The sequence below is a fragment of the Armigeres subalbatus genome, chromosome 1, assembly GCF_024139115.2.
Source record: "Armigeres subalbatus isolate Guangzhou_Male chromosome 1, GZ_Asu_2, whole genome shotgun sequence".
Classification (NCBI taxonomy): Eukaryota; Metazoa; Arthropoda; class Insecta; order Diptera; family Culicidae; genus Armigeres; species Armigeres subalbatus.
The window spans coordinates 55304056-55328012 of NC_085139.1; the positions used below are offsets into that span (position 1 = coordinate 55304056).

The 23957-nt window shown below is 42.3% G+C and overlaps 1 long non-coding RNA gene across 1 annotated transcript; it reads left to right on the forward strand.

The window, feature by feature from the left end:
• Window positions 1-205: 205 nt before the first annotated feature.
• LOC134208406 (uncharacterized) lies at window positions 206-1073 on the forward strand. The gene is made up of 2 exons (XR_009978648.1): window positions 206-402; window positions 470-1073. It is a non-coding gene; the product is annotated as an uncharacterized LOC134208406 (long non-coding RNA).
• Window positions 1074-23957: the final 22884 nt, after the last annotated feature.

Sequence of the window (23957 nt, forward strand, 5' to 3'; positions counted from 1 at the left end):
GATTTGGTGAATGTTATTATGTTTTGGATTTGTAACCTGCCAAATTGCTTACATTATAAATTTACCTAAATTTACTGTACATAATAAATTATTCATAAAACCTTACTTACTTTTTACATAAACTACTAGTTATTATTGCTCTAAAATTATATTACTAGGAATGAACTTAAAAGTAACGGAATTGAATTAAAATAAAACTGAACACTAAAACATCGAATATTGAAATACGGAAATCATCCTGCACATCCCTACACCCATCCTGAAACACTCCCTAACGCACCGTTGACATCGACTGTCAACGCGACAGTTCACTACCACTGCATCACTGATCGTCGACCACCACCACCATCACGGACGAACGGTAAAAACTACCGGACAACGAGTCGACGAGCTCTCTTGGAGGTGAACCCTCAAACTTATCGCCTCGGGTGCGCTTTTTTAAAGTAAAGACTTTTCTTTCGTCCCACAGGGACCCCATTAAGTGACCGCCAATAACAAAAAAACCGCGTGTGCTCAGAAAGTGCTTTGCGGACGCTGACTAGAAGGTTCCGTGGTGCCACCGGGCGTGATAAGTGGCAGAAGCAAGTAAGCTAATCAGCCGGAGTGCCACGTCATCGCCAGGCCCGGCCGAAGTTAGTGGAAAAAAACGATTGGTGGGCATTTCAGTCCCGGAAAGCATTCATTCGTCGGAAAACGTGTGCTCGTCATTAAGTGAACCATATTGGATCGGTTGCCACCGCCGAGAGAAAGCTTGCAGGAGTGTCATCGGAGAAGGGTAGGAGTAAAACCTCGTGTTTCGGGAAGTGCCACGCCATTAGTCGCCGGATTTCAAGAAAAACCACCGTTCGCAGCGCCGGCGTGCCCTAGGATTTGGTTAACCAACCCACCGAAGATCCGGGCACGATGAAGTGTCGAAGCACCATACCACCCCCGGGGAAAATCCTGCAAGTCCGGGCAGCGTCAACAAGAAGAGGTTAACGGTATGTGAACCATTCCTTTATACACCTTTCCTACGAAACAGAACATGACTCAATTGAGATAATAATTTAAATATAAAATGTAAATTCAACTAATTGCTCATTAGTCGCCCTTTTCTTTATGATCGATGATTCCGTTTAGTTTTTATTTAAGATTTGCTCCACCTCAGATTGCATTATTGTCCACTTTTGCTTTTGATTAGGGAAGTCTTTCCGCCAAAAATCCTCCAATTCCTCTTCAGAGCAAATAAACGACCCTGAGGTCACGGCAAGGGCAGACGAAAGTCCCCAGCAAAAAGCATCTCTAACAATTGGCGCTCAACGCAAAAGAAAATCAAAAGAAAAGGTTTCCACTTTAACCCTAAAGTGGAACCCTTTTCAAGTAAGCTCCGGGAGGAATTGGAATCCTTTATTCCAATTGTTCTTATAAAGTGAAAAGGTTTGTATTCATTATAATTATTGCATTCATCAAATGTTCATTTTCTGGTATGGGTTCGGATGATGAGAAATCTTTATAATTGTCGCCTTTCAATCGACTTTAGAAATTTAATCTATTATACATTGATACATGGTAAATAATTAAGCTTTTAATAAGTGATTTTAAATAACATTCTCATTTACACAGTGCCTCAAATTGTAAATTTTTATTTCTATAATTTAGGCTAGGGTTTAGTTTAAGAAAACAGCATAACTTGTGCGCGTTTTCTTTATTTCGCATAATTTATGCGATAGCATAGGCTTGAATTTAGCCTTCCTTTTTAGTTAAAGCTGCTTTTTCTCACATTTTTTGTGAATCGTAGTTAATTAGGGGTAAATTTTGTAGGTTTAGATTATTTGATAAAGTTTATTGTATATATTTTTTGCATTTAATATATTTTTAAAGCATTTTCGGTTTCGAAAATGGCCGAAGCACTGATGGATTATTCCCAGGCAGTCGACAAAATTCTAGAATGGTACCACTCCTTAAGGGTGGACCATTTAATGCCCTATGAGCTCGAATTTGAGCTCAATATCCGATCGATAGTGATCCGCGACGATCCCACCTATTCTCGAAGGCGGAGAAGCCTTCGAGATCATTTAAAAAACGAGAAAGAAAATCAGAAAACGATCGAGGTAGCACTTGATGTGGATTGGGAGGAAACAATCCAATTTTGCCGACGGAACTTTGACGAAATCGTAGAAGGTCTGAAGGAGAATGATAAGATTCTCAAGGTGAGAGGGCAAGCAAGGTTGCTGCATTTTGGCCACCGAATTGTCCTTCTAGTTAACAATGCAAGGGAATTGGGAGAAGCGGAAAACTTTTTAAAAGCAATGTTGATAGACGTGGTGAAACTTTTATTGAATAACTTTTATGGGGGTTCTGAGGAACCAAGAGGGGAAAACAGGGAGGATCCGGAGGACCATTCGTTGGTGGATCTGTTTAGGGTAGAGGTTTTTGCTGCACCTCCTGTTTTGCCCACTCCAGTGACTGGTACCGGGGCTATTCCTAAGGGATCCGTGCCGGCAGAAAGTAATTCTGCGAGTTCCCAACTCGAAGGTGCCGTATGTGTGAATTCGTTGATGGCGAGGATTAAAGAGCTTGAAGCAGAGCTGGATAGACGAGATAAGCAACGGGATGAGAGTTCTGTATTGTATATATCCGGCGTTCCGAGTGGAACCCAGCCGAATATATCGAATGTACAGCCCGGAGTACCTAGTATTCCGATGATTAAACCTCCGTTCACTCCCTATTCAGCTCATCTTCAAGTCTCTGAGGACTTGCACAATACCGGCGTTTCGCGCTCCGGTAAATCGGTGCCATCTACCGAGCATTATGCTTACAGTTCCGCCTATTCCACGAATTCACAAGCCCATACGGTGGCTTCTCACTCAAGACCGGGTACTAGTGTCACATTCTCGCTTCCTCAGAGCTATTCGTCAGCACTGCCTCAGTGTTCTACCTCGTGGCAGGACCACCTTCAGAAGGCTTCGAGTATTCAGCCTTTCAGTAGCTCCTCCGCTACTAGTTCGTGGCTCGGAAATCCAGCCATAGGTGCGGCGTCGGTTTCAATGCCGTGGTCAGTCCATTCGGCTGTGAATAGCACGCCGAGTTTCAATCCCTGGCTCGGAAATCCGGCACTGAGCAGTGCCTGTACGAACCCTCCGTGGTCTCAGAATCCGACTTTGAGAAATACTCAATCGACCAATCCTTGGACGGGAACTGCTTCCTTAACTTCATTCCCTTCCGCCAACCCTTCTCTCACTCCCTACAGCGCAACGCTGTCGGATAATCAGGGGCGTCACAGCTTACCGGTGTCCAAGTGGACAATCTCCAAATACGATGGCGAGGATCAAGGGTTGAAGTTGAACCAGTTCCTTGGAATGGTTCATGCCATGGCCGTATCTGAGCATGTCTCAGAAGTCGAGCTATTCGATTCAGCGATTCACCTTTTCAAGGGACCTGCCTTGCAGTGGTATATGACCATGCGGGCCGCTGGTCGCCTATTGAATTGGCAGCACCTGGTTCTAGAGCTCAGGAGGACATTCATGCACCCCGATCTAGATACCATGATAAAAATGAAGGTTTATCAGCGTCACCAGTTGCGGAACGAGACATTTCTCCAGTACTACCACAGTATGGAGGAACTGTTCGGAACTATGAGTGTTCCCATTCCGGAACATGAAAAGGTCCAAATTCTGATGCAGAATGTCCGGATCGATTATAAAAAACAGCTGAATTTCCTTCCTATCGCCGACCTTCAGACATTGGTGTCTGCCGGTCAGAAGATAGACGCTGTCAACTTCTCCGTGTACAATAAGGTCTTTGGACCGGAGAAGTCGGTGAATGCGGTAGAATATTCTGAGACCCCTAAACCGAAAAAGGAGAAGCAAGCGAGCAAGCAACGCTCGTCCCAGCCGGCGTCCCAATCCGGCCACTCCTTCTCGCTATCGAACCAGCAACAAAAGGGTTCCCAAGGCGGAACCGCTGGTCCCCGTGGGCCAACTCGGTCGCACGCAACACTCGAAGACATGATCGAGTCCCATCAGCCTCTATCCAATCGCCACTGCTTCAATTGCGGTAAGTTTTGGCATCGGATGGACCAATGCCGACTTCCGAAAGGAGTACTGTGCGAGAACTGTGGATTCCGAGGCTATCCGTCCAACAATTGTCCGTATTGCGTAAAAAACGCCATCGCAGCGAGCCAAAACCGCCGGCCGCTGAACCAAAACTTCTAGGCGTAAAACCTCCCGCTTGTTTCGAGCCGGCTTCGGATGATCTGTACCAGGTATCTCCGGCTTCGTTCACCATTTCATATCCATTCCCCAACGATAATCGTCCGTACACTTCTGTACAAGTTTACGGTGTAAACTTTCGCGCTCTTCTTGACAGCGGTAGTAATCTTACCCTGATCAATGATAGCGTCTTCAATTCACTCAAACCGAAGCGGTTATTTCCACTTCGGGATCCCGTCCGCCTACGCACAGCAAGCGGAGAAGCGCTCAATGTCCGCGGACGAATTTATTTACCTTTTTCATGGAACGGTACGGTCAAGGTTGTTCCGACTCTGGTAGTTCCTAACCTGGCCATCAGCTGTATCTGTGGCATGGATTTCTGGAAGACCTTCAGTATCCAGCCCACAATCACTGATTGCGCCATGCTGGAGAACTCAGAGGAAGAAAGGAGCCGCGAGTCACCACCGTCTCCGACTGTTCTGACTGCTATCGAGCAGCAGACCATAGAGCAGATCAAAACGCTGTTTATAGCAGCCCGCCCCGGACGATTGTCAACCACTCCGTTGGCGGAACACAAAATCGAACTCAGTGAAGAGTGGCGGAGCAAACCGCCCGTTCGACAGTTCCCATACGTCATGTCCCCCAAGACACAAGGTCTGGTGGCTGTAGAACTACAAAGATTGTTGGACGCTGGCATAATTGAACCCAGCAACTCTGATTGGTCGCTGAACTGCGTACCAGTCGTCAAGCCTCATAAGGTTCGGCTCTGTTTGGACGCGCGTAAGATTAACGAACGTACTGTTCGTGATGCTTACCCCTTGCCGCACCCCTGTCGAATCCTAGGCCAACTTCCGAGGGCGAAATACCTATCCACCATAGACTTGTCGGAGGCCTTCCTGCAAGTTCCGCTGGAGAAGTCCTCGAGGAAGTATACGGCCTTCAGTGTGCAAGGTAAGGGGTTGTTCCAGTACACCCGAATGCCCTTTGGTCTTGTCAACAGTCCTGCTACGCTGGCAAGACTGATGGACCGAGTTTTGGGCCACGGTGTACTGGAACCCTATGTCTTCGTTTACCTCGACGATATCGTCGTGGTAACGGAGACATTTGAGCATCACGTTCAGTTGCTTCGTGAAATTGCGCGTCGACTGAACAGAGCCAACCTTATGATTAACCTGGAGAAGTCTCAGTTCGGGGTGCCGGAGATTTCCTTCCTAGGATATCTCTTGAGCTCGGAAGGTCTGCGTGGAAATCCGGACAAGATTCGTCCAATCGTCGAGTACGAGAGACCGACCACGATCACCAAGCTCAGGAGATTCCTAAAAATGGCAAATTACTACCGCCGGTTCATCCCGAACTTCAGTGAGACTTGCGGGCCCCTGTCGGACCTCCTCAAGTCCAAATCCAAGGTCATCGGCTGGAATCCAGCCGCGGAGAGAGCTTTCTGCCAGATAAAAGAGCAGCTGATCGCCGCTCCGATTCTGGGAAGTCCCGATTTCTCTCGGGAGTTCGTCATCCAGACGGATGCCAGCGATGTCGCTGTTGCGGGAGTGCTCACTCAGCAGCAGGAGGAGGGTGAGCGGGTAATTTCCTATTTTCTAGGAAGCTCACCACTCCTCAAAAGAACTATCACGCTGCCGAGAAGGAAGCTCTAGCCGCCTTGCTCTCCATCGAAGCGTTTCGGGGTACATTGAAGGTTACCACTTCACCTTAGTGACGGATTCGTCGGCGTTGACCCACATCCTAAAGACGAAGTGGAAGGTTGGGTCCCGGTGTAGTCGGTGGAGCTTGGACTTTCAGCAGGTCGACATGACCGTAGTGCACCGGAAAGGCAAAGAAAATGTCGTCCCGGATGCATTGTCGAGAAGCATAGCGTTAGTCCAGGATTCACCGACTTCTCCGTGGTACGCCTCCTTGATGGATAAGGTCAGCAGCCGCCCAGACGACTTCGTTGACTTCAAGGTTGAAGATGGCAGGCTGTATAAGTTCGTCACTGCTCGGAATGTACCTTTCGACTCGCGATTCGAATGGAAGCAAGTAGTTCCAGCCGATGATGTTGCGGAGATTTTGAGGCAAGCTTACGATGAGCACTTCCATCCTGGGTTTGACAAAACGATAGCTCGTGTCCAGCGCTATTATTGGCCCAAGATGGCCAAGGACGTCAGGGCATATATTCACGCTTGTTCCACCTGCAAGGAGGTCAAGCCGTCTTACGTCCAAACAACCCCGGAAATGGGGAAAATGCGCTGTGCGTCCCGGCCGTGGCAAATCATTTCAATGGATTTTGTTGGTTCGTTGCCACGGAGCCGGAAGGGAAATCAGCACATTCTAGTGATTTGTGACTATTTCTCGAAGTGGGTAATGATTCACCCGATGAAAAAGCTGGATAGTTCAGCCATGTGTGTGATTTTGAAGAATCAGTGGTTCTACCGGAATTCTGTCCCTGAAACCATTATCACCGACAATGGCAGTACTTTCACTTCAAAAGACTTCAAAGAATTATTAGATCACTTCAAAATCACACACTGGCTGAACTCCCGCTACCATTCGCAATCGAATCCGGTCGAGCGCGTCAACCGGACAATAAACGCGGCCATACGCACTTATGTCCAGGAAGACCAGCGTGTATGGGATATGAAAGTGCCCGAAATTGAGCTAATGCTCAACACCAGTATCCACGCCTCGACCGGGTTCACTCCGTATTTCATTACCCACGGACAAGAGCTATCGGAGCAGGGGTCCGACCACCGTCTATCTCGTCATGGAGACGAATTATCCGCGGAAGAGAAATCAGAAAGACGCAAACAGATGTTCACGAACATTCACGAGATCGTTCATAAAAATCTCGAAAAATCCCACGACGTGTCCCGAAGCCGTTACAATCTGCGTAACCGTACGTTCGCCAAGTCCTTTGCGGTAGGACAGTTAGTCTACCGGAAGAACATGAAGCAGTCTTCGGCCGTCGAAAATTACAATGCCAAACTAGGCCGGCAATATCTACCCTGCCGGGTGAAGGCTAAAATCGGCTCGTCCTCCTATGAGCTGGAGGACCTAAGTGGAAAAAACCTAGGAATCTGGCCAGCCGTTCACCTGAAGCCAGGGTAGTGCCGATTTGAACATCTGTTTTGCTTTCTCTTCCTTACTCAAATCCCCTAGAATAATTATTTAATATTCGGTAAAATTGCCTCTCACCGGAGAAAAAAATAAAAATATATAAAAACAAAACATACGTCATTCATGCTTCTCGGTTCTCGTCGTCGTCAGAGTATCAATGGTTGTTTCCTCCTGATACACATCATATGTTGTCTCTTCCTCTCATTCATCTCGTTTTCTTCTTTAGTGACCATCCCTGGCGTTGCCAGTGTCACATTTAAGGCGATTGTTTACTAAAATAGTAACGCCTCCCAGGTGGTAAATTTCGTTGATCGAATGATACCTACGATCGAGTGGGTCTAGCAAGAACGCTAGACCTTCTCAAATTTATAATAAGGGCCCTAGAATTAATACAATAGTCGATAACTGGTGTGTGTGAATGAGTTGCTCTTGGTAGGATGTTTTTTTTTAGCCAGACAACTGTGTGAATGGAATGTGTGAATGAAAATTGTATGAAAGGTGGGGGGAATGAACGAAAGAGTGAATGAGTTTTTTTTTTAATCCCGAATTTCACTTCGGTGATGATTAAATAAAATGAAGAGGTTTCTAGAATACTTATTTCTCTCTTCTTAGCTTAAGTTAAATTTACAATAAAAGTATCAATTAAGTAAATAAAAGCTTAATATTTCTAAAGATTTGATTTCGAGAGGTTGGACCTGCTTTTTTCTGACGAACCCTTATGCCGGAAGGCCATGTTCCCCGGTGATGCATATTATTTTGATTCATTTCGTTCACTAGCTGAGTAGCCAGACTCTATGGTTGAGTGTTAAGTGATCTGGTGGAAAAGAGTTCCTCTCGTAAGAACGGACAAATCATTCCACCAGATCTAGTCAACTCGTAACCAAAAGAGAGCTGCAACAGCGAGAACTCCTGACCACAACCTATTCCCTTCGTAGCTAGACTCTATAATTGAACGGTTTGTGATCTGGTGGAAAAGAGTTCCTCTCGTCAGAACGGACAAATCATTCCACTAAATCAGTTCACCGCTGAATTAAAAGAGAGCTACTTTGTGTAGAGCCCAATACCCTTTTCCAGTCATGTAACCAGACTCTATTACGGAATGGGATGTGATTTCGCGGAAAAGAGTTCCTCTCATAAGAACGGACAAATCATTCCGCCAAATCTGTTCACCCTTAGGTAAAAAGAAAGTTACCGCCTCCCGACGTATTCCATTCAGGTAGCCAGACTCTATTGCTGAATGGTTTGTGATTTTGCGGAAAAGAGTTCCTCTCATAAGAACGGACAAATCATTCCGTCAAATCTATTCACCATTCAGTGAAAAGAGAGCTACCGTGGTCCATTCTATTCTAATAGCCAGACTCTATCAATGAGAGTTAAGTGATTTTGCGGAGAAGAGTTCCTCTCATTTGAACGGAAAAATCAATTCGCCAAATCAATCTAACTCTAATTGAAAAGAGAGCTACTAGGACAGATTCCTTGACTTTGACTTCTCAAAAAAAAAAAAAAAAAAAATGGTATTTTTTTTTTACTCGAGGTGGGGGATGAATGTAACCTGCCAAATTGCTTACATAACAAATTTACCTAAATTTACTATACATAATAAATTATTCATAAAACCTTACTTACTTTTTACATAAACTACTAGTTATTATTGCTCTAAAATTATATTACTAGGAATGAACTTAAAAGTAACGGAATTGAATTAAAATAAAACTGAACACTAAAACATCGAATATTGAAATACGGAAATCATCCTGCACATCCCTACACCCATCCTGAAACACTCCCTAACGCACCGTTGACATCGACTGTCAACGCGACAGTTCACTACCACTGCATCACTGATCGTCGACCACCACCACCATCACGGACGAACGGTAAAACTACCGGACAACGAGTCGACGAGCTCTCTTGGAGGTGAACCCTCAAACTTATCGCCTCGGGTGCGCTTTTTTAAAGTAAAGACTTTTCTTTCGTCCCACAGGGACCCCATTAAGTGACCGCCAATAACAAAAAAACAGCGTGTGCTCAGAAAGTGCTTTGCGGACGCTGACTAGAAGGTTCCGTGGTGCCACCGGGCGTGATAAGTGGCAGAAGCAAGTAAGCTAATCAGCCGGAGTGCCACGTCATCGCCAGGCCCGGCCGAAGTTAGTGGAAAAAAACGATTGGTGGGCATTTCAGTCCCGGAAAGCATTCATTCGTCGGAAAACGTGTGCTCGTCATTAAGTGAACCATATTGGATCGGTTGCCACCGCCGAGAGAAAGCTTGCAGGAGTGTCATCGGAGAAGGGTAGGAGTAAAACCTCGTGTTTCGGGAAGTGCCACGCTATTAGTCGCTGGATTGCAAGAACGACCACCGTTCGCAGCGCCGGCGTGCCCTAGGATTTGGTTAACCAACCCACCGAAGATCTGGGCACGATGAAGTGTCGAAGCACCATACCACCCCCGGGGAAAATCCTGCAAGTCCGGGCAGCGTCAACAAGAAGAGGTTAACGGTATGTGAACCATTCCTTTATACACCTTTCCTACGAAACAAAACATGACTCAATTGAGATATTAATTTAAATATAAAATGTAAATTCAACTAATTGCTCATTAGTCGCCCTTTTCTTTATGATCGATTATTCCGTTTAGTTTTTATTTAAGATTTGCTCCACCTCAGATTGGATTATTGTCCACTTTTGCTTTTGATTAGGGAAGTCTTTCCGCCAAAAATCCTCCAATTCCTCTTCAGAGCAAATAAACGACCCTGAGGTCACGGCAAGGGCAGACGAAAGTCCCCAGCAAAAAGCATCTCTAACAGATTATAGAAGCTATTTCTATCAGAAGTACATCTGATTCCAGTTTGTTATCACTGGTTTTGTCTGTAATTTTTTCGAGAATTTTTTGTAGTTATTTGGTCAAGTTTTCTTGTTTGGTTTGCATCTTTTCTGTTTCTGTGACTTTGTGTGGATTGTTTCTGATTACTTGAACTTGTTCATGGTGGTTTTCAACAGTCGGGAAAGTGTTTTTTTGTATTTCTGTTCTTTGTTTTCTTGGATGTTCTTGAGTGTCGTTCTTTGTAATGTTTTGTATCAATGTTCTGTAATCTAGTTTGGGTGCGGGCTTCTGATTTACTCGCCTGAATGTTGCGTTTGTCGTACTTGGTTGTTCCAGTTGTGGGAATTCAACGGCAGACTCTAGCAACGCAAAGTTGTTGGAAGTCTTTATGTTGGGTTTTGGATAAAACTGTTCGGCTTCCTGAAAGGTCATTTTGTTTACTGTCATTGTTACATTTATATGTTCCATTCTAACTCGCTCTGGACATTCTTTGTAAGTTGGGAGGTGATTTCCTCCGCAGTTTCGACAATTTTTCTTTTCGTTTTCATCGCAACGTGTGTGTTCGTCTGTAATGTATTTGCCACAAGTGATACATGTTTTTTTACTTTTACAAGCCGTTTGCTTATGCCCTAATCTCCAACATGACGTACATATCCTAACTGAGTAGATGTAGATTTTAGGTTTTTCACATACACCATAGATTTGTACCATTCGTGGTAGCTCTGGCCCTTCAAAGGTGATTTTAATTGATCGTGTGTCAATAAGGGTGGATTGTGAGTCGCGTGGGTCTTTGCGTCGTTTGATTCTTTCGATTCTTGTAATTGTTTTGTCTGAGATCGTGTTCTGAAATATGTCTTTTTCCGTGAGTGAGACAGGAATGTTCTTAAGTATACCTGTTGTTTCGAGTAACATCCTTGGAATGAAAGCTTTGTAATTGTTATTTTTCAGTGTTTGTGTAGAGTTGAGAATCTTTTCTGCGTCTTTTGGTTTTTTGTAAATAAGTTTGTATCTGTATTGGCCTGCTCGTTTCAATTCGGTGAATTGGTCTAACCCTAGGTCATGAAGGAATTTACCCACCTCCATTGGTTCGAGTAGATTATCCCCTTCCTTGATTGAAATAGGTTCAATGAATAAGACATCGTGTTGTGTGTTTGTGACCCATATGGTTTGTTGATTTTGATTTGTATTTTGTGATTGTTTGCTTTTTTCTCGTTTGTTTGGTTTTTGTTGGTATTTGTTGTTTGTTCGTCATCGATACTTGGATTTTGTGTTTGTGATCTTGTGTAGTGTTGTGTTTGTGATTTTTTGAGTTGTTTTACTTGTTTTTCTTGGTGTGTGTTGGTTTCTCGTCTTTTTCTTTGTTGATATTCTTTTTGTGTTTGTTTCTCATGTTCGAAGAATCCTTCAAATGATTCTTCTTCGTCTGTGTGGGGTAAATTGGTATCCATCCAATCCTTACCTTTGTCTGGTGGCAGTTTTGTGTTGTCTGGTTGTGCGGAAGCCATGTTTGGTGTTACCCAAGCATGGACTTGGTGTCCCCTTCTTCTTTTTTTAAACCTAGGTTATCTAAAAATATCGATTTTCTCTTTTTTATTTCTATTTACAACTTATCCACTAGAACCTATTAAACGAAATCTTACTCTTTGAACTATTTACAACTATTTACTGATTAAAATTATTAATTAAACGAGGATATAAAAAAACACTAGAAATTTAAGGTTATGAAATTTTTTCCGAACACGCGGTTTCTAATTGCTTCACTACACAGCTACTTTATTTTACCGGAGTCAGTAAAATTTTACTGAGTTTTTGGACTACGGATCGCCCAGTAATTTCAACAGCAATATTTTACATTACCGAGTTGTCAGCATAAACGAGAAATGTCAAATAAACATTAAAATCGGTAATCAATGTAGTTTGTTTATGTGTACATAACTGAGCTAGTCAGTAAATGAGGATTTATTTTTTGGAAAATATTTTACTGATTGGACAGAATATCCAATCAATGCTTCTTCAGATGAAATATAAGTACTATGGAGGAATTTCAGGGTTTGTGATAAATTCTGCAAGTTTTTTCAGACATTGCGTTAGGTGTTTCTGCCGATCGCACGACTTCTTTTTGAGAACCCCATAGTCGTTCTCTATGAGACGGCATTACTTCAACAATGTGGAAACGGGTTATTTCAAGACAAAAAAATGGGCTCCGCGCAGTCCCAATTGTACCGCGATGTTTCGATATTATTATTATTATTATTTGTCTTTATTTCAGACGTTTAAACTCTTAGAGTCGTTCACGTCACGTCATGAGCTTGAACTGTTACATTTAGATATATCTTATCTTATATATATTAATACAAATTCATATTTTTTTAAACAAACCAGATTCTTTTAAAAACAGAAGTAGTTTTTCTTCTGACGATGAATCATTCTCAAGAATTTTTCCTATTGGTAATTCTAGCTGGTGTTTCCGACGTAGATCGTAATAAATTGGACAGTTAACAATAGTATGTTCTACAGTAGGCGCTCCACGACCGCATTCACAATTCTCATCTCTACTCCCATTACACACGTGTGGATGAGAGAATCTGCAATGTCCCACACGTAATCTCGAGAGCACTATCTGTTGTTTCCGATTCGGTTGATCCGACCACTTCTCCGTCGTGTATTTTATTTTTCTGAGGAACGCATTTCGCTCTACATTCCATCTTGTAGCAAACGTGGCATTTATTGATGATTTTATGTATTGTCTGATGTCATCCCTGGTGTTTTGATACGCAAGCGTCTTGCAGTGCAGCCCCGACCAGCTAACATGTCCGCTTTCACGTTTCCAGATATACCGCTATGCCCTGGTACCCAACAAAATACAATGTTGCCTTTATTAAATTCCTCAAGTGATTGTACACAAGGATGCGTTGATCGTTTGTTTTGTAATGCCATCAGCACACTCGCTGAATCCGTGAAAATGACTGAATTCCCACCAAGCTCTGATGCCATTTTAGCAGCTAGATTGAGCGCAACTGCTTCTGCGGAAAAACAGACATTTGATCTGGAAGGCGGAAACTTTTTTCATCAGTCGAGCTGTATATACCAATTCCAACTCTGCTATCTCTGCGAGAACCGTCGGTGTATATTTGACGGTATAGCTGATACTTCTCGTATACCACATTTTGAAAAACAGCTTTTGCCTTGGCTGGTGCATCACGTGCTCGGATTGTTTTTTTGATTGTCCAATCAATCGGCGGAGAAGGTACATCCCATCTTCTGTCTCCGACTCTACAAAGCTGGGACACAGGTGGAAATGTAGCATCCGTTATACGGTGGAACAAATTTTGGGCATTTGTTAAAAGTTCTTTGTATTGAACAAAGCCAGCCTTCTCCGCAAGACGAACTGCTCTTGTTGCGATAGCTATCACTACCGTGAGGTCGAAGGGAAGGTGTCCGGCTTCAACACAGGTGGACATTGTAGGGGAGCTTGGTAGTAGACCGGATGTCGTTCGAATCGAGGAGTTGTATACCGGGCTAAGGATTTGGATCATGTTTTCAAAGCTAGCGCAAGTGATCTCAATTCCATACAATAATTTGCTGCAGATAAGCGCATTAGCTACACGTTGTAGAACTTGTCGATTACTGCATGTGTGCCTACTGCTAATTGTTTTCACTAGTTGCATACGACTCTTCACTTCTTGTTTCACTCTTTGGAAGTGTTGAACGAAATTTAAATTTCGGTCAAGAGATACTCCAATAATTTTAGGTGCTTTCCGAAACGGAATAGCGATGTCATTCACTCTCACAGGTCTCAGCATCGGATTGTGTCGAATAGTGCAGCAATGGGTTATTTCACATTTTTCTGCGGATATTTGGAAGCCAACTTTGGATGCCCACTCAAAACCCTCTTCATGGCGCTTTTGGATTTTTATTCGCACCCTAGTGGCATTAGGTCTGATGACGACGATGACAATGTCATCGGCATACACAAATATATGAACGTCTTTGGTAGGTTTTGGAACACGGTGTTCATTGTAATAAGAAAAGAGAAACGGCAAGCACGGATCCTTGCGGTACGCCATTCTCTTCAATGAATGGAGAAGATAGTGATCCTCCAATGGCTACCTGAAAACTTCGATTTTCCAAAAATCCTTCGATGAAATTAAGGATGTTCCTGAGTATCCCCATATTTTGAGTTGGTCCACAATTCCCTCACGCCATACACGATTATACGCTTTAGATATGTCCAAACAAGCGACGTCTGCATGAAGATTGTTGGCTTTTGCGTAAGAAAGCACATCCCCCAAAGATGCTAGATAGGCGCCGGCACCCTTTCCTCTGCGGAAGGCAAATTGACGATGGTCGAGAAGTCTAGATTTTTCGAGAGACTCCATAAGTCTCCTGTTGACCATTCTTTCCATTAATTTTGCCATACAACTTGTTAAGCTAATTGGTCGAAAATCTCGTAGTTGGCAGCTTCTTGGTCCAGCTTTGGGTATTGGTACTACTATGCTTGAACGCCATTCATCTGGAAATGTACCATTCTTCCACATTATGTTGTAACTATCCAATAGTTTGCGTTTAACAGTATATGGCAAATTTTTTATCATGGGATAGCCAATTTCATCGGGTCCGCAAGATTTACTTTTGCACGTGTCTAGAGCAAAAAGAAGTTCATCAAAGAAGAAAGGATGGTTGCAAGCTTCCAGAAGATCTTGTTTGACTGCACCTGAACAGTATGGAAAGGGCTTACTGCGTTCTCGATCCTTCAAAAATTTCTCCGAGTAAGTATCGGTAGCGGACAATTTGGCAAAATATTTTGCCAGTTCTTCGCTAATTTCTCGTGGATCATCTGATGAAGTGTCATCGATCAATAAAGAGAACCCTCGTATTCTTCTTTTTCCACTCAGAGAGTTGATTCGACGCCAGATTTCTGTAACGGAGCTAGATGCATTTATTCCATCGAGGAAGTTTTCCCATGCTTTTCTTTTAGATTCAGCTATGATTCTTCGACAGTTGCGACGTGCATCGCGGAATCTTTCTATGTACATTTCTTTGTCGGGGTGATCAGGCTTAATTCTTTTCATTTTACGCAGCGCTTTCCTCCGATGCTTAACAGCTTCTTCTACTTCCGTGTTCCACCAGTAGGTAGCTTTGGTTCCTACTTTAGATGATGATAATGGTATACTGAATTTCCGGCTTTTCTTATCAGTTCTCCGATTTCCTGCACCGAATATTGCGTGTCACGATCAAACAGCTCTATAATATTTCTTTCATAGCTTTCCCAGTCAGCCGAATCAAATAGCCATCTCCTACGACGGGTGGTTTCTGGAACAGCGTCGCTCCCAAGGATAAAGATCGGATAATGATCGCTGCCACATGTATCATTGGCTCTGCGCCAATTGATATTTCTCGCTATTCTGCTGGAGCATATCGACAAATCTATGGCAGATTCAGCAGCGCCACGTGAAAATGTATTACAGCCGTCGTTAAGTATAATGAGGTCCATGTTTTCTGCTACCTGTGCGACGATACTTCCCTTTTGTCGTTTTGTGGTGATCCCCATGCTATATGATGTGCATTGAAATCGCCTAGTAAGAGATATGGAGATGCAAGCTCGTTCAACAAATCCTGGATCTTCTTTTCAAAACTGTCGCAGCTCCTCGGAGGGATGTAGATTGAAACTATCGTTAGATTGTTATTTGCATATAATTGAATTGCCAACGCCAGCAAATCGGTCTTCAGGGGAACAACGCGATGGGGTGTTGTAGCGGCTACTGCCAGGGCGATGGAATGATGTGAAACTATTCCGCTTTTAAGGTACCACTTATAGGCACCACCCAACCAAGAGTCGATGCGGCGCGTTTGCTTAACATGGGTTTCCTGAAGCGCGAGAACGGTAGGCTGCATTTGTTTCGTTAGGATGACCAAATCGTTGAGATTTTTAGGAAGACTACTTATGTTCCACTGGAGAGCGATGATTTTCTTAAAACCGCTCATGGTATAAGATGCTGAAGATGAACTGGAGTTCAAAGAAGTTGATCGTTGCTTCTCCGGTAGGTGACCTTGACGATTAATTGCGGGAGTATTCTGAAAAATATTTTCCTGGAGATGGTGACTGTTGTCGAGTACATTATCAGCTTGACTTGCCTGATTTGTTAGGCAACCCATGTCAACTGCCGCCCGAGGCTCATCAGAAACATCTGGAACATCCCGGGTCAGGGTTGACATGGGAGGCCTTGCTCTACTAGAGCCATCGGTAGTCGATCTTTGCTTCTTCGGTGGGTGCTTTTGTTGATTTACTACGAAGGTATTCTGAAAAATATTGTCCTGAGGATGGTGTCTGTTCTTAACTACTTTATTGTTTTTACTTGCCTGAGGTGTTAGGCAACCCATGTCAACTGCCGCCCGAGGCTCATCAGAAATATCTGGAACATCTCGAGTCAGGGTTGACATGGGAGGCCTTGCTCTATTAGAGCCATGTTTTAGATAGACGATGTTGTAGTTTTGTGTTGATTTGCTGGTGGTTGGTAGTTGTTGTATACAGTACATTTCATCATATTCCTTAGCAGTTAACGTTTTGAAACTAATTGATTTGATTGTGCAATCGATTTCATTGTTGTGATGAACTTGATGGGCGTTGGATATGTTGTCTGCTGGTTGCTGTGGACAGACGGTCACTGTGGTAGGTTGAAGGTCTACGGGTTGGGGTATTGCGTCCCGGACTATCTTCCCAGCCAACAGTGCTTCTCTTCCAGGAAGTGAGGAGGGTACATTACTTTCCCCACCCTCAAACCGCTTTGATTGTAAGATGTTATTGTTGCTATGTGGTTTATTGCAGGTTGTTTGATTTGTTGATGATGGTTTATTAGACATAATTGAGTTATTGTTTAAGAAATTCCAAGTTGTCGAATTCACCGCTAGGACTAGAAGCAACAGTATCATTCAGACATTCAATCATCCACGATGCATCGTCGTCGTTTCTTATAGGCTCTACCTCTAATACCACTTGTTTGGCTGGTGTGGCCTTGGGGAGGACAGTGGTGAAATATTTATCCTTTTGTAAGTTGCTCGCTGGCTCTGATCAGTGCGTTTTCGGTTTCCTTTCGGTGGTGTAGTCATACCATCATGAATCAAAACAGATTGAGTAAGGGCAGGATTTGTGCAAGGCGCTTGGTTGTTCTGCGAATGATCCGTTTCAGCTTGTTGACTAGTGTCCTCAGTGATGCTACATGGAGACAGATGGTTGTCGTCTGTTCGAAGGGGAATTTGGTTCACCATCAACTTGGTTTTGATGAATTCTTTCAATTTTTCCATTTGTTGGGTCAAAGCCTGAATTTGAGCATCCTTCGTAAAAATTACCTTTTTCATTTCATTCACGATTTGATTATCATTCATTCGGCCGTGTGCTGTGATTTTGGCATAACTACTCGAACTCGAACCTTCGTTTACTCTTTTCCTGGCTTCCGGATAAGAGATATTATGATCAATCTTAGTCTTAATTATTTCAACTTCTTTCTGATAGATGGGACACTTTCTAAAGCTAGGTTGATGACCTCCTTTGCAGTGCATGCAGTATGCATCTTTCTTGCAATCTTCCTGGGGATCAGTATCAGAACATGTCTTACATCTCGCTGGACCAGGGCATCGTAATTTCGTATGACCATACTGAAAACAGCAGTAACAAAGCATTGGGCTTGGATAATATGGGCGGGTCCTGACATTCAATGGACCGACTTTGATGGCCCCTGGAAACGTAGTACTACATAGTGTGAGAATAAGAGTAGGCGTTTTGATCTTCTCGTTGTTTACATTACGGTAGATTCTTCTGACTTCAGTAACCTTCTGTGCCGATAATTCCGTCAATATATCTTCTTCAGCCATTTTCAACAGTTCCGGACATATTACGACGCACTTACATTTATTCAGAATAGGGTGAAGCGTAACTGAAACACTCGTACCATCGGTTAAGGTTTTCATCGCTAGCAGATTTTTTACTTGAGTAGGATTTCTTACTCTGAGAATGTACTTTTCGCCATCGTTTACTGATCTGGTATTTTCGATTTCACCGGCCACTTTTTCTATCGATAATCCTACGACAAACGGATTGGGCAGATCCCTCTTGCCCTCCTTTTGTAGTAGCAGAACCGTCAGCGCTCCGAAACGATCATGTGGGTCCAGGAACTCAGGAACAGTCCTTCCAGGTGGTCTTGTACCACCATAGCTACCACCTGTGGCCATGGGCCACTCTTCTATTTAGCCGACCAGTAGATAAATTAGGTAACTCACTATCATGCGGTATGGAAATGATCAAATATTATTACACCACACTGTCACTCAAACCCCTTAAATACCAGCCGTTATGATAGCCGTCACCGACTACCTACCCCTAGGTATGAGGTTTTACAGAAGCAGACGGTGGTTGTTCACTGTGTGATACTATCCGCAGCTCGGGTATTTTCTGAAGCGAAAACACAACAACACCTCATGCGATGACGACGTTAACAATGGAATATCGCGATACCACTGTTTGATTGACTATGGAGCGAACTATAAAACTGTTCAATAATGCACAATTTACGCACTGTATCACTACACTTTCATGAAATATCAGTAGACTGATAACTATTCTTCACGTGTAGGCACAGTCGAAACTAAGAATATGACTCTAGCTCAGATTTCTCGACATTTAATGATGAGTAAGCGAACTATCATCATAAGACACGGTTATATCCCGACTCGTATATGGATGTTTCGATATGGTCAAGGCTAACTTCATCAATGTTCTACGGTGGCTGGAGCAATTGGATGTTCTCCGGGTTCGTGTCGACGAAATTTTTATTCACGGTTACGCTGCGCTTCATCCCGATGCTGCAGCGGGTTTTCGAATTGGCCTCGCTAGGCGTGGCCTGAGTATCATCTGCATCTACACACTGGTTCTGAAAAAAAAAACAATGCCGCTAATCAAACGCAGACCAGATATCTGGAGCAGCGGTAGCCATGCCGCAGGTTCCCCAAGGCGCCTCCAAAGCAGAGTGGGAAGCGCACGAAAACACCGAGACAAACATTGAAACGAGCATTGAAACGCAGATACTGGTGGCGGTTAATGGTGTATGTCCTTCGGATGCTGTCTACCACAGCTCTCGAAAACTAGAATCGAAGCTAAATATTGTTGTTGAATGATTGATGAAATTAGTTTCTGTTTTTATTTGATAACGATTATTTTGCACTTTCGAAATTCCGACTTGTCTGACGGAATATTTTACAAAAAGGTAAATAACCAAGTAAACAACAGCAAAGGGCTCTACAATAGCGTTCAGTATTTTTCTAATAACTAGTCGGTGAATTTTCATTTTTCACCGGTGGTGCTGTTTCGATTTGTACCGACTTTTTTAGCAGTTCAGCAATTTACAGATTTAATGATTTTTTCAGTAAAAATAAGTAAACGTCAGATCAATAAACATATTTTTTTACCGAAACTCGGGAATTTATTACTGACAATCTTTGGATGCCAATAAAAAAACAGTATTTCAGTAAAAAATAAATTTTGCAGTTGAAACTCAGTAAACAAAATACCGAAAATCGAAATGCTGGTTAAGTGTGTACACTTGACGCTTGGCTCTTAACTTTCGCTTTTGTGGTCAGCTTCTAACGACGGTTTGAGTTGGAGTGCATTTATACACTCAGGCAAATGAACATACGAAATACATAAGGCAAAAATTATGAATCTACAAGATTGGTGAAAATGGTTGAAACATAAGTCCCTCATGATTTTCATCTTGAGCTCATCAGATTTCATTGTATGGACGTATGTCATTCATTCGTTGCGCATAAAGAATTTCATAAGACATCTTTTGGTATTTCGTGCAAAGCCAATTTGAAGAAAATTATAATGCATCTTATGAAAATCATTTCAATGACCATGATCATTTTAATGTTACTCTGATCGGAAGGGACGCGCTTTAGTTAGAAGAATCATGTTCGCTCATTTTGTAAATCTTTTCGTGTCGTTCGGTTGACTTTAACATCGAGGGGATCTGAAGCAAACTTGAAGTGTTCTCAATGTTCTCAAGTGTCAAATGAATCAATAAGTCTTCAACGGAAAAATAATATTTGTTTCAATACGTGCATGGAATCAGTTTTAATTCGACGAAAAAGTAACTATTAAACATTGAATCAACGATTCGAAGATATTTTGGAACACTTTTGACACCGCTTATTTACTGATATCCCCTCGATGTCATCGATGCAACCGAGAAGAGAGGTTGCAATTACATGAATTATGCATATGAATGAACCAAAATGTTGAGTCAATACCTTTTCAAATTAAGCACATGTTCACATATAGATGAAGAAAATTTTCAATATACTAAAATTAAAAATTTAAAATGTCACATTATGAACTGATTAATATATGAAAAATTGCAATAATAAAAACATAAACCAGCATTATGAATTAATTAAGATGCTTTATAGGAATTAAGAATTTTATAAGGTGTGATTATGGCTGCCAAATACTACTTCTGCAAAACATAAGGTGGAATTATGGATTGAATAATATCCAGCATACAACATTCATAATGCATCATTGTGAGTTCATAGATGTGCCTTAAGAAAATGTTATAGTTTGTATTGACTATGAAAATTTATTTCACAATGTATCCTTATGAATTTCAATCTTATAACTTGTGGCAAATTTCCAAAAGGCTGAATTATGATATTCGATAGATAATTTGCCTGAGTGTATTATTTCATGCATGCTGTGACGCAGCAAAGCTGGAATAATAAAAATGACAGTTGTGCGTTGCTTCCTTATTGAGTTTTGTGGCCCTTGAAAACACCATCAGTGAATTTTGTTTGGTGAATAAGAGACAACAATTTCAATAGTTAAATAAATTATTTTGAGCTTTTTAGTGGAATGCCTTCACTTGTCGTAAGACGAGTTTGTACAATCCCATTTAATTCCACCACTCAATTTCAATAGAATATTTTGTCCATCGGTCTGAAAAAAGCATGCTGTCTCATCTCTATAAGCACACAGTTATCTCTATACGCAAAATTCTGAAAATTACACGCTATGCAATTATTTAAGGACAAGCATCATAGAATCCAAAACTAAATTCACTCACGTTTTCAAGGGCACAACACGCAATACGGAGGCAGCGGACAACTTTTCCTTTTATTATTTTAGCTTTGCTGCGTCGCAGCATGCGTGAAATAATATAAATGACAGTTATGCGATGCTTTCTTGTTGAGTGGTAAGGGTGTGCCCGTGAAAACGCGAGTGAATTTTGTTTTGGATTCCGAGATGGTTGTTCTTAAACTAATATCTTATGTTCAATAGCATTTAATTTTACATCTAACGTTTTCTTGCAAACCTATTTATAGGTGAAGTAGCGTTTACATACACAGAAAAAAAAAATTAAATGACATGTGAAATTGAACCTAATGGTTGAATAAATTATATTTGATGTAATGGCAACCTTCATGTAAATTCAAATTTATATTCATAAAAATTTCAATTAAATCTGCTTTATTTTTTCACGATCGTATAATTTTGAATTGATTTATATTGAAAAATAACAGCGCATTCGTTTATTTTTGCGTTTATTTTCATGCTCCAAATATGTTTATCAAGTTAAACGTAAATTCACAAAATATTTCTGGCAGTATAGAGTAGAGTGGGGTAAGAGTACGTTTTCGATTTTTGAAGTTATAAAAAAGATAAACTTGCACCACTGCTTCAGTTTGATAGGAATTTTGACCAATTATTGTCATGTGTAATTGTAAACGATTTGGATAAACGAAAAGGAAAATATGAAGCTAGCTAATTTCCTGGTCATTTTGCTAAAAATAATTGTGATTCCGCAACTGATATTCCATTACCAGATAACACTAAGGAGATAACACTAGCAGAGTCGGATAGGACGAAGACGGGTAGGTGGCGGCGGTGAAAGCCGCATCTGCTGCGGCCGAGTAGATGGTACAGATGTCCGGGAGACTGTTCGAGATAGTCATGTTGGTCCCGGTAACCGCGATGCCAACTCCACGGCCTGAAACGGACCCATCGGTATATACCGGTGTTCGTAATTGTGGAATTCTCTATTTAATAGCTCGGCCACCGACTTTCTGAGAGCCAATGAGTTGTTACCCCTTCGGAAATTATGATTGTTGAATGTTGGCTTTCGGTGCCAGCTCCTCGTTCCATGCCAGTGGACTCGCTGGGGGTTACCGACGCCGTATTCTCTTGTTACGGCGGCAAATGACCGCTTGCACACGATGATGGCTTGTACAAATGGCAAGATGCCTGCCTCGGCACAGGCAGACTCAGCTGGTGTAGAGGGTAGCAACCCGGAAGCAGCTCGAATGTATGAGTTGAAGGTCGGCGACAGAGTTTCAATAAGAATTACGGTGAGCGATACAGGTAAGTTCCAAGCCGTAGAGTAGGCGGCTATCAATTATAGCTTGCCCTATCCATAACCGGAGCATCCTGTTATTGGTTCGGTGTGGTTTGGAAAGCATCCGAATTAGATTAACTCTGTTCTTACAATTTACTTTGACTTCGCAGAAGTGCGGTAGAAATGAAAGGCTTTATGGTTGATGGACACTCCAAAAACTTTTACACTCTTGTTGGGGTTTGAATGTTCTCCTAACTTGACGCTTGACTCGGGCAACAGGTGCAAACGTGTCCTCTGACGCACTTAGAGCACCTCCACGGGAGTCCCCATCTGGGTCCCTATCGCTATTTCCGGGCCCCTAATAGGGACCCACTTTTACACCGGAGGTATCTAAACGGGAATGTAAAATAAGAACGCAACTCAAAATTAGCAGTGAGTCTCCAAATTTAGCGCCCCATATTGGGTTGCTAAATTTCCATACAGGGTTGCTATTTTGTGAAACGTCACTTTGGTATTGATAAAAAAATAGCAGAAAATCTGTTTTTTTCTTTTGCAGAACAATTTCGATGTAAATTAAAAAACAAGGAGAATATTCATTTTTTTTAACTAGTGTCCCAGTTCAACTCCGCGAAGAAATAATTACAGTAATGGATCAGCTATAATGAGGAACGATGCGCATCGGCGCCCGCTAGAGCCCGAAATATTCATGGATTTCTCGCGAAAGAAAATTCCACTGTTTTTATTTTGTTATTATATTTATTCCAAGGGAAGGTCTTCCAGGAATGCCTCAGAAGGTTCCTTTAGTAATTGTTCAGCATGTTCTTCAAGTAGTTCCTAAAGAGAATTATTTGTTTTGGAAATTCATCTTGGATCCCTCCGGGAGTTTCCCAGCAATCTTTGTGTTCTTTTAAGAATCTTTAGCAGTTCGCCCAGAATAGTTTTAGGATTTCTTCCAGATTCTCTCGGGATTTTTTTTTATTGGAAAAGCCCTATATTTTTTTGTGGTTTCATTTGAAAACTCTCCAGATTCTTTCGGATGTTGTTACAATTTTTTTCTCGGAGACGTCCTTCAGAGAAAAAAAAAAACTGTGGAAGCATTCCCGCTGGAAATTGTCAAGAGATTCTTGTGGGAAAACTGGTGGGAATTTCAGGAGGAATTTCTTCAACTGCAAGTATAAATCCTCGAAAGAAATTTCCAGGAGGAAGGAATTCCAAAAGGAATAACGGTGAAAAAATTTACTACGACGGGTCTTCAGCTAGCCTTGCGATCAAAAGCGTAAAATTACACCCGGAAATGGCAAGTTCTATTCCCAATTCGGTCAAGGATGCTTTCGAGTATAGCTATAGGGTCCATGGGCATAGTTGTCAGTTGTCACACAAAATACATACGCATGCAATGGCGGGCACAGAAAAGCTTTAAATTAATAACTGATTTCAGCAGCTAGCCAAGTTC